Source organism: Lactuca serriola, chromosome 6, assembly GCF_051521515.1.
Source record: "Lactuca serriola cultivar US96UC23 chromosome 6, Lser_US96UC23_V15, whole genome shotgun sequence".
NCBI classification, from domain to species: domain Eukaryota; kingdom Viridiplantae; phylum Streptophyta; class Magnoliopsida; order Asterales; family Asteraceae; genus Lactuca; species Lactuca serriola.
In genome coordinates, this window is record NC_136413.1 from 44423049 (window position 1) to 44433550 (window position 10502).

Below are 10502 nucleotides of genomic sequence, written 5' to 3' on the forward strand. Positions count from 1 at the left end.
TTTAGTATTTATGATGTATTATGTTCTGTGGCCCATTGCATACTTAGCCCACATTGTGCTAGCTCTTTTCCTTATGTTGTAATTATATATTGATGGAAATCAAATGATTTATTCATGGGAAAATAATCTGTAACAATGTTGTTAGGCTTCTTCCTACGACAAACATGGCCCTATTAGCCCAATCAGCAAAGTGCTTGCGTTCGGTAATAATCCCCTTGGCCCAATTCACTTAATGCAACCCATTCTCAAAAAGTTTTAATGGCTTCCACCCATTGGATAGCCCAATTCATGGCTGTGGTTTGTGTTCCCGGGCACAAATGATCATGAGACGACTCTTCAACAAGCCTTTAGCACCATGACTCTACAAGACTGAGAATATGTAGATTGGTATATATACTCCGGAGCGACATCACATCTTCTTGCCAACTCAGGTATATATGACCCATCACTAACCCAAGAGATAGATACCTCATTCACTACTAAAGTGACCGGTTCGACCTAATGTTCTAAGTGAGGCGCGACTCTCGTTCGTAACATTGTCCCGACAAGTACGGTCTCTAATGAGCCACGGTTTTAGCTAAGCCAATAAATTCACGTTTATAAGCTGGTAATTTTTGGTAGCGGTCATCCAATTGATGGCTGGAAAACGCGATGGGGGTGTGCATTTTGTTGAAAAATTACACCAATTCCACTTTTGAAAGCATCACATTCTACGATGAATAAGGCTGAGAAGTCTGGTAATGCCAATATCGGGGACTCTGATAATGCTTGTTTCAAGTTTGCAAATAATGCCTCTGAATCAGGATTCCATTCGAAACTGTTCTTGCGAAGCATACTGATGAGTACACATTTGATAATCTTGTAATCCTTTATGAACTTCATGTAGCAGCCGGTCAACCCCAGAAACCTGTGTAGAGTACAAACATTGTGCGGTTTTGGCCAATCCTAATCTTATTTTGCTCAACTGGCACTCCTTTATTAATAATGTGACCTAAGTAATCCACTTCCTTACGACCAATGGAACATTTTGATTTAAAAAAAATAATAATAAGTGATGGGTCCGAAGGAGGGTAAAAACCGATTTCAAATGAATCAAATGATATGTTAAAGATCGACTATAGATTAGAGTATCATCGAAAAAACCAACACATGTGTTACTCCTGCTATTTGGCCTAAAAGAGTAATGGGTCTTGCAAACTCTATCTCATATCGTACAACGCTACGCAGACCCATACAAAAATTGCCAAACGCTTTATTCGTGTGTTCCTCCTGTTGTTTGGCCTAAAAGAGACTTAAAATTTGCACGATATACTTCTATAGTTCCCTCCTGGCCCAAATAGGTTAAACTCTCCAAGTGGGTTCATGCTTATTGGTGGCCCGAACCTAATTTTAAGTTCTTCTGAGAATTGGCCCCAACTTAGGTGAGTCCTCATTTTTCTAAGATTATGATACCACGAACTGGCCTGCCCTTGTAGAGAGAAGATGGCTTGTTGCACCCATACATTTGGTGGGGTTTGTTGTTCTTCAAAGAAATCTTCACACTTTTGGATCCATTCGATCAGGTCACCTTTCCCGTCATAAGTTTGAAATTCCATCTTAGTAAACCTCAGTACCCGCTGTGAGCTGTCTCGGTATCCTGAATCCTCGAAGTCGTCCCATATCTTGGGTGGCTCCAGTTCCTGATGATTGAATCCTTTAAATTTGGGTGAGTACCAATTATGTTTGAACGATTGTGGTTCCTTCATTCGCCGGAAGTTGTAACTCTTCATTGTTACTCTTCCTACCTCGAAAGATGGTTCCCCAAAAAAACCATTGCTCGGCCACCTATCATTGATGTTGTCTATCCCTTGGCGTTTGTATTGCCACCAAGACCTATCCCTCTTCCTCTTCCCCGAACCTATTTATGGGGGTCTTTAAATCGTGCCATGTTAACTTCCTGTTCTACGTTTTCCTCCCCATTCCCCTCTGACCTAACATGTTTGTCATATTTTTTTTGTCTTTGTGTCAACAACCCTTCCATCAAGGATGTTTGCTCGGTCTGCAAGGTTTCGACAACAACATTTAATTCATTAGTGTTTTGCGTTTGCTGGATTATGAACGCCTCTAGTTTCTTCATCAAAATCTTCTATTCAAGTGGACATCACGAGGGAATCTGATACCAAACATGTTATGACCTGAGATCAAGATCTTGTGATTGGACCAGTGTAAGTGTTAAAGCCAATAGGTGCTATTATCTAAGCTAGCTTTGCCTCCCTTCTAGGAGACCAAGCTTAAATAAAACTGATTAAAACTGAGAAGCTAAACTAAGTTTAAAAACTCAAAGCATGTATGTTTTTTAGGGATAATGACTTAGGAGGGTAATAACGTTTCCTGTTTGTCCATTTTAGGTCCCTAACGTATTTTTTGTGCGTATTACACCATTAAGGTTATTATAATCGTTTACAAATAGTCCTTTTAACAGGAAGAAACCGGTAAAAGGATTATTTATAAACGATTATAACAACCTTAATGGTGTAATATACACAAAAAATACGTTGGGGACCTAATATGGACAAACGGGAAACGTTATTACCCTCCTAAGTCATTATCCCATGAAACTATAAACCCTTATAGTAAATTTTTACTTTTTAAATAAGAAACTTGTAGGTCTTGGGGTTGGTAATTTGAATGTTTTAACATCAGTCTTCTTTATAAATGGAAGTGGCGGTTTCTTAATGACAATGGAGCTCTTCGGGTTAAAATTGTCAAATTTTGTCATGGGGGAAGGTGGTTGTTTTTCGGACGATTCGAGAATAGGAATTGGAGGGGTGTTTGGCAAAAGATTGTAGGATCCATTAATCACCTCCATGAAAAAGGTTGTATTCCTTCTAATTACATGTATAGAGTGGTGGGGGATGAGACTCAAATGAGGTTCTAGAAGGATGTTTGGTGCTTGAATATTCCTCTTAGGGAGCGGTTCGGGAGGCTCTTTGCTTTGGCCTTTAATTAAGATGCTCGAGTAAGTGAATAATGGGATCCGGGGGGATTAATTTTCATTGGCGTCGGGGGATTAGAGGAGGGGCTGAATCGAACCAATTTAATTATCTTGTAGAAGGATGTTTGGTGCTTGAATATTCCTCTTAGGGAGCGGTTCGGGAGGCTCTTTGTTTTAGCCTTTAATCAAGATGCTCGAGTAAGTAAATAATGGGATCCGGAGGGATGTAATTTTCATTGGCCCCTCCTCTAATCCCCCGATGCCAATGAAAATTACATCCCCCCTAGATCCCATTATTCACTTACTCGAGCATCTTGATTAAAGGCCAAAGAAAAGAGCCTCCCGAACCGCTCCCTAAGAGGAATATCCAAGCACCAAACATCCTTCTAGAACCTCGTTTGAGTCTCATCCCCCACCACTCTATACATGTAATTAGAAGGAATACAACCATTCTCATGGAGGTGATTAATGGATCCTACAATCTTTTGCCAAACACCCCCTCCAATTCCTATTCTCGAATCTTCCGAAAAACCACCACCTTCCCCATGACAAAATTTGACAATTTTAAGCCGAAGAGCTCCCTTGTCATTAAGAAATCGCCACTTCCATTTATAAAGAAGACCGAGGTTAAAAACATCCAAACTACCAACCCCAAGACCTACAAGTTTCTTATTTTAAAAGTATAAATTTACTATATGGGTTTATAGTTTCATGGGATAATGACTTAGGAGGGAAATAGTGTTTCCTGTTTGTCCATATTAGGTCCCCAACGTATTTTTTGTGTATATTACACCATTAAGGTTGTTATAATCGTTTATAAATAATCCTTTTACCGGCTTCTTCCTGTTAAAATGACTATTTGTAAACGGTTATAATAACCTTAATGGTGTAATACGCACAAAAAATACGTTAGGGACTTAAAATAGACAAACAGGAAACGTTATTACCTTCTTAAGTCATTATCCCATGTTTTTTATTCCAATCGACTGGCCCTTAAATAGGGATTAAACACACCAAAACAGACCCCTCCTTTAATAATAATAACAGTGTTGCAAAAATCGGCATTGACGGCCGATTAATCGTTTGACGGCTTTGAACCGATTACAATTAGGGTGTTTGATGGAAATTGGTCAAAATCGGTCAAACTCGATTTCGGTTGTCCTTGGCGGCCTCGGTGGTTATAGGAGGGAAATATAAAAAAAAAAAAATCAAAATTTTTTTCAAATATTACACCAAAATTTTAATTTTCAAATTTATAAAGTTTTCAAATTTTAAATTATTATACTAAAATTTTCAATACTTCAATATTTCAAAATTTTAAATTTTCAAATATTTAAAATTTTAGGAAATATTTATTTTTAAAATAATTTTATTAATAATTCAGGGTCTCCGATTAATCCCCGATTAATCTCTGCCATGTCCGATTAATCGTTTATCATCAGTCAACTACCGAGCTACTGTCGAATGATTTTTACAACCTTAAATAATAATAAAAAATTCTTTCCTAACGATTAAATCATACTAAAAATATAAAGATTTTATCCTAATTTAAAATATAGACTTAATAATAAAGATAAATGCTAGATGCTTCTAGACTTCCTTTGATAAACCTTCCCTTATTTCCCATTCGAAACACTCTTGTCATTAGTTTGATATTGACTAGTTGTGAGACCATATATTACGTAAGTTAATTTAAAAAAATATTAAATATATAAGTCAAAATATTTAAAAACTTTGAATTTATAAGAAAATAAAAAAAATAATGATTTATTATAATATAAATGTTTTTTATCTTTTAAAATAAAAAAATAATTTAAATAAAGAAAAAAGAAACTAATGAGCTTTTATTTTGGAAATTTAGAAATTAAAATGTAAGTTTATTACTACATTTATTACAATTATTACATTAAAATATTATGTAACATTTAATAAAATAGCAAAACTCATAAAATAACATGTGGAAAAAATTAATTCAAAATAACCACAAAATGACATTTGACAAATTGAACGAGAAGGTAACAAGTGAAAAAAAAAAAAAAAAAAAAAAAAAAAAAAAAAAAAAAAAACTTAATTTATTAGAAAGGATTTGGTGTTTTGATCATATTTGAAACCAAAGATTACTTCAAATTGGATTTCTATTTTTTCTATTTATTAATGTTTTAATTAATTACTTGGAAATAAAAGGGTACCTATCCTACAATGATCAATCTCTTTTCTCTACTCGTACAAAACTCATTTTTTGTGGATTTTCCCATCGGGTGTCGTCTCCCTCCTACCACGGTACCACCTGCCATTTTTCTTCGGTTTTGGTTTTCTTCTTTTGGATTTGAGTTTTGGTTCATTAGGTTTAAATTTTTTTACTGGGTTTACATGATTTTGGTTTGGATTTGCATGTTTTGGTTTTATATCTTCATGATTTTGATGTTGTAGGTTTCAATTTGTACAACTGAATTTTTAGGTTTACTTTTAAGCTTATAACAAAAATATATACATATTTTTTATTGTTTGAAGTGATTTTTTAAATAGAAATCAAATATCTTTTTACCTTATGTTTCGGTCTATTTTACTACTTTCTACACTAATATAAGGCCATCGCCAATAGGGATTTAATGGGAAAAAAGTGAGTTCGATACATAAACCTACCATTGTGGGTGGAGTTCAATGAAATGGGGTTTAATCATCATTGAACGGTGGTATGTATCTTTTTTTTTAAACCATTCACCAATAAAACTTTGTATTTAAATAATTACACCCTACATACATGCACAAGGTATATGTCATTATTTTCTTACTTATAATATTTGTAATTTATTTTATTTTATATTCAATAATTTAAATCATTAAGGTAATTTATATTATAATATTCTAAACAAAAAAAATATTTAAATCTTAAAAATACTTTAAAACAATAACATATACAACAATCTTTAATTAATAATTTATAATTTGTAATTTTTAATTTCTAATTAATGTAATATTGTAGTTTTACAATATTATTTATAAAAAGATATAATTAAATGTTGATGTGGAAATTCATTAAACTCTTAAATATTTAATGGAGTTTAGAGTTTAATGGATAAAAATGATATAGTTAGTGGAATGCTGATGTGACAATCCATTAAATTTTTAAGAGTTCAATGCATTGGAGATGACCTAAGTATCAAAATCAAATACCGGAATTAATCAGAGAGAGAATTATTAGATTTCATAAGTCATTGTTTTATAACAGCACCAAAAGTTATAAGAACTACACACTAGAATGATATTGAATTTCTCTCTTTTTTTTTTTTTTTTTTTTTTTTTTTTTTTTTTTTTTTTTTTTAATTACGCTCAACTATTCATATGTTCCATAACAATACATTTTTATTATATGTAACATCTTATGTCCCATCCCAATTTTCGTAATACAATCCCAAGATCTTAAAAGTTTTAACCAAAATCAAATAAACAAAAGCATATTGCTTAAAAAAACTGAGGCATTAAAACAAGGATAACCAAACACAAGATGCGCATGTACATGAATAAATGTCTAATTAACATGGTTTGTTGCTTATTTATCAAGAAGGTGACACTAATATTTCATAAGAATCAAACAATTAATTATAATCATGTGAAACCAACTTTATGAGAAAACACTATTGTTCAAGAAAACTACTTAATTAAACGCTCAAATAAAAAACTAACTGACGATTAAGTGGACACCTCACATCGATATGTACCTATACTTTGAGAACGAACTATATGAACAATGAATGACCAAAACAAGAATGATCCATGATTTCGAAATTCAAATCTAAATCCTCACCATCCCCGATAGCTATCATGTTTGTTTTCTTCATCTTTAGCTTCAAGAACAAAGAATTCTATCATCTTCCTCAAACGACTAAACATGTAAAACATCACCATATAAAACAAAAGATTGCATATTTCTTCTCCCACAATAGACACCCACCGGTAGTACTTGTAACCTAAAGAGACCTTCACTACAAAAATAGGAATCCTCCAATAGAACAAATATCCCGTAGCCACAATTAAAAAGCACGTCCAAAACACTACCAAACTCTTAAAAACCTTATCGTCAGTCATATAAGAAGCATGGTCCAACGACCTAATCGACATGAAAATTGGGAACAAAATACCAAAGATGCGCATCATCATCTCAAGACAGAAAGGGATCCATTCTTCAGAAGAGGTGTCATCCCTTATTATAAGGGAAGGTAAATAAGACAACAAAGTCAAAAGTAGAAAAATCCCGAGGCAAAACAACATTACGAATACCTCATGACCTTCCAAGCAAGACCATCTGGTAGAGTTCAATGTGATCACAGCGAACAAGAACACAATCCTGAAAAACTGTAATGTGTAAACCATGGTATCCCATCCATGAGGAGTACCTGTAACCTCCACATAGTGTTTTTCCATAGACTTACTAATCAATAGAAGCACACTCACAACAAGCAACCCACCCATTAGTAAATCAACCATGCAAATAGATTTTTTGTTCTTGAAGCACAAGAAGATCCAAAACCCTAGAAAAAACAAATAAACGAGAGAGAATTTGAAGTAAAACGACGGGAGCTGTGTTAGTGACAGATAGATCTTGGTAGTGTCGTTAACTGTGTTGTAGAGCTCTGTGCGGACGTCCATGGTAACGTAGGTTTTGTCGTTGCAATTGGCGTAGTAGAGGGATAACATATTGGGATATGGCGTAGGGTACGTCATGTTGAATGAAGAATAAGGACATGAGAGATTTTGGAACGTAAAGAGAGGTGAGATGAGTCTGGAATTCATTACGCAGAATTTACGGTTAAATAATTGGAGGGCGAGTTCTTTCAAGTCTGATTGGACAAGGAAGAAACCCATACTTGAAGGATCAAAATCGTAGGGGGAGATGACCGACACGTTGGAGATCGCGACTGAGACAAAACCGGTATTTGTGAACTCAAACTCCTCGAATAATATCAAATATTTATCATTCCATCGGATATTCCGTGATTGGATTTCCGCTGTTGATGGTGAAGTGAAGAGGAGGAGCACGGCGATGAGAAGTATTCCTAAAACCCTCATTGGATTCTAACGGTGGTGATCAAGGTGATGGACGAGGGTTTTAGTATAGGTAATCGATTGGGGTTCATAATCTCCTATATATATATATATATATATATATATTATGGTTTTGTACGTAAGATATGGAATAAGTTTAAAAAACAAAATAATTTTTTTTTATAATTACCCTCGTCTAATAGCAATTATGAAGGGAAAGAAGTTTTTTTATAACACATGTATTATACGGTTGACCAAATAAAACAATATTAAATTTTAAAAAGTGTAAAAGTCATTGAATTCAAAATTAAATGGTTAAAAGTCAAAAAACATATATGACATTTTAATAAGTTAATGAAATATTTAAAATAAAATAGTAATAGAGACCAATGTATGTTGTGTTAAAAAAATAAAAGTATGTTGTTATTATAGGTTAAAAACGAAAATAGGTTGTTATTGTGGGTAAATAAATAAAAGTATGTTGTTATATTGACCAAATCATTATGTGACAAAAGGAAATTCCAGAAAGGAAATTATATGTTCCTTGAAATACAATCCTCCATTCGTTGCTTTTTACCACATTGTGTCGATTGTGTCGTCGTATCATCTCGCTGGAAATCATTGATCATCGACTACAGTTGGCCATTCTCGACGAAAACTACACCAGTCAACTACCCACACAATGTGCAATAAACCCCAGAAAGCATAAAACCTCCAGCCGACCATTCATTATATATACCGCCATCGATGACGACAATGTTAGATCAAGAGTTTTCAAACACTACAGGTGGTGGCAATGTTGTAGAACTCGTTATTCGGTAACCGTCGAGTAGCGAATACTCAGATTTGGTAATTCATGTAAAAATATTTTTAGTGAAATTATATATGTCAAAATCATAAGTTTATTGAAATATATAACAAATTTAGATATATGTGAATACATAAAAATTAAAATACACACGATGTTCTTACTTCGTGAATAATTACTAAAATTATATACATATAATATATATCTATTAGAGACAGTCCGATAGTGGTTTATTGTGACTGAGTGATGGTGGTGGTGTTGTCCAAAATATGTTATCTTCCAAATATTTAAAATAAATTAGGAAAAAGCGGGGTGGGTGAGATTTTTTGGTATTTTATTTAACACAATAAAGAAAGAAATTAAAAGAAAATAAAAACAATTAAAAAAATATTATTTATTATAAATAAAAATAATAAATTTAAATTAATAATCCGATGAAAAGAATTAACGCAATAAAAAATTAAAAAAAAAACTAATTAAATGAAATTAATAATCCAATAAAGTAACACTTACTAATAGATAAATATTATATGTTAAAAATAATATTTATTATTATATAATAATCCAATAAAAAGAATTAATGCAATAAAGAAGAAATTCAAAAAAAATTTAATTAAAATAATTAATAATCAAATAAAGTAATATTTATTAATTATATAAATATAATATATTAAAAATAATATTTATTAATATATAATAATCCAATAAAAAAATAATACAATAAGAAAAAAGGATTTAAAAAGAAAGTAACTAAAAGAACTAATATACAATAATTCAATAAAATAAAAAAGAAATTACATAGTTGGTCCTTGTAGTTTGCTAAAAAGATAAAACTGTAGAAATGGTCCTAAGAGTAAATTTATCATTTGCCAAAACTTAACAGTCATGTTGTTAAACTTAACGAGGTAGGGACCAAAACAAAAATAAACCACCAAATAAGGACATTTTTTTGCTAATAAACCTTTTTTTAGACCTTACCCACAGAAATTGACAAACCACATTGACCATTTTTGCCATTTTGTCAAATCTTAATCCCTTCACGTTGTCAAGTTTACCTGTGCTAAGGTGACATTTTTAAGTAGAACTTCTAAAGTCTAAACTATGAAGTTGCTCAAGATCCACTTCAGTCCACATGACCAATGCCAAACTATGACGTGTACTTGTGTATTTTAATTTTTTTTTGTTGTAGTTTTGGTTGATCGTAATTAAATAGAAATTGTAAGAAAATTAGATGTACAATGAATAACCATAAGTATATAAACACCATACGGATGAAATTTTGATATGGTGTGACATCTCGATTTTCTTAAAAGGACCGACAATTATAAACTCCCAAGATCTTAAAAGTTTCAACCAAATTTGACAAACATATATTTGCTTCAAAACAACTAAGGAATTATAAAAGGATAACAAGATGCACACACGAATAAATGATCAATCACAATCGGTTTGTTGATTATCTATCAAGAAGGTGGCACTAATCTTTCATAAGAATTAAACATTGTATAATCATCATGTTAAACCAACATTATGATAAAACACTATTGTTCAATCACCATGGTGTTTATTGCTTATCTAACATTCAAAAGATATTACCAAAATGCAGTTAAGTGATTAAGCAAGCAGCTATATAAAAAAAAGCAATGCATCCAAAAGATGAATGAGAACATTTTGAAC

General features: G+C 32.4%; 1 pseudogene; it reads right to left on the reverse strand.

The window, feature by feature from the left end:
- Nucleotides 1-6775: 6775 nt before the first annotated feature.
- LOC145059706 (protein CANDIDATE G-PROTEIN COUPLED RECEPTOR 7 pseudogene) lies at nt 6776-8041 on the reverse strand (annotated as a pseudogene).
- Nucleotides 8042-10502: the final 2461 nt, after the last annotated feature.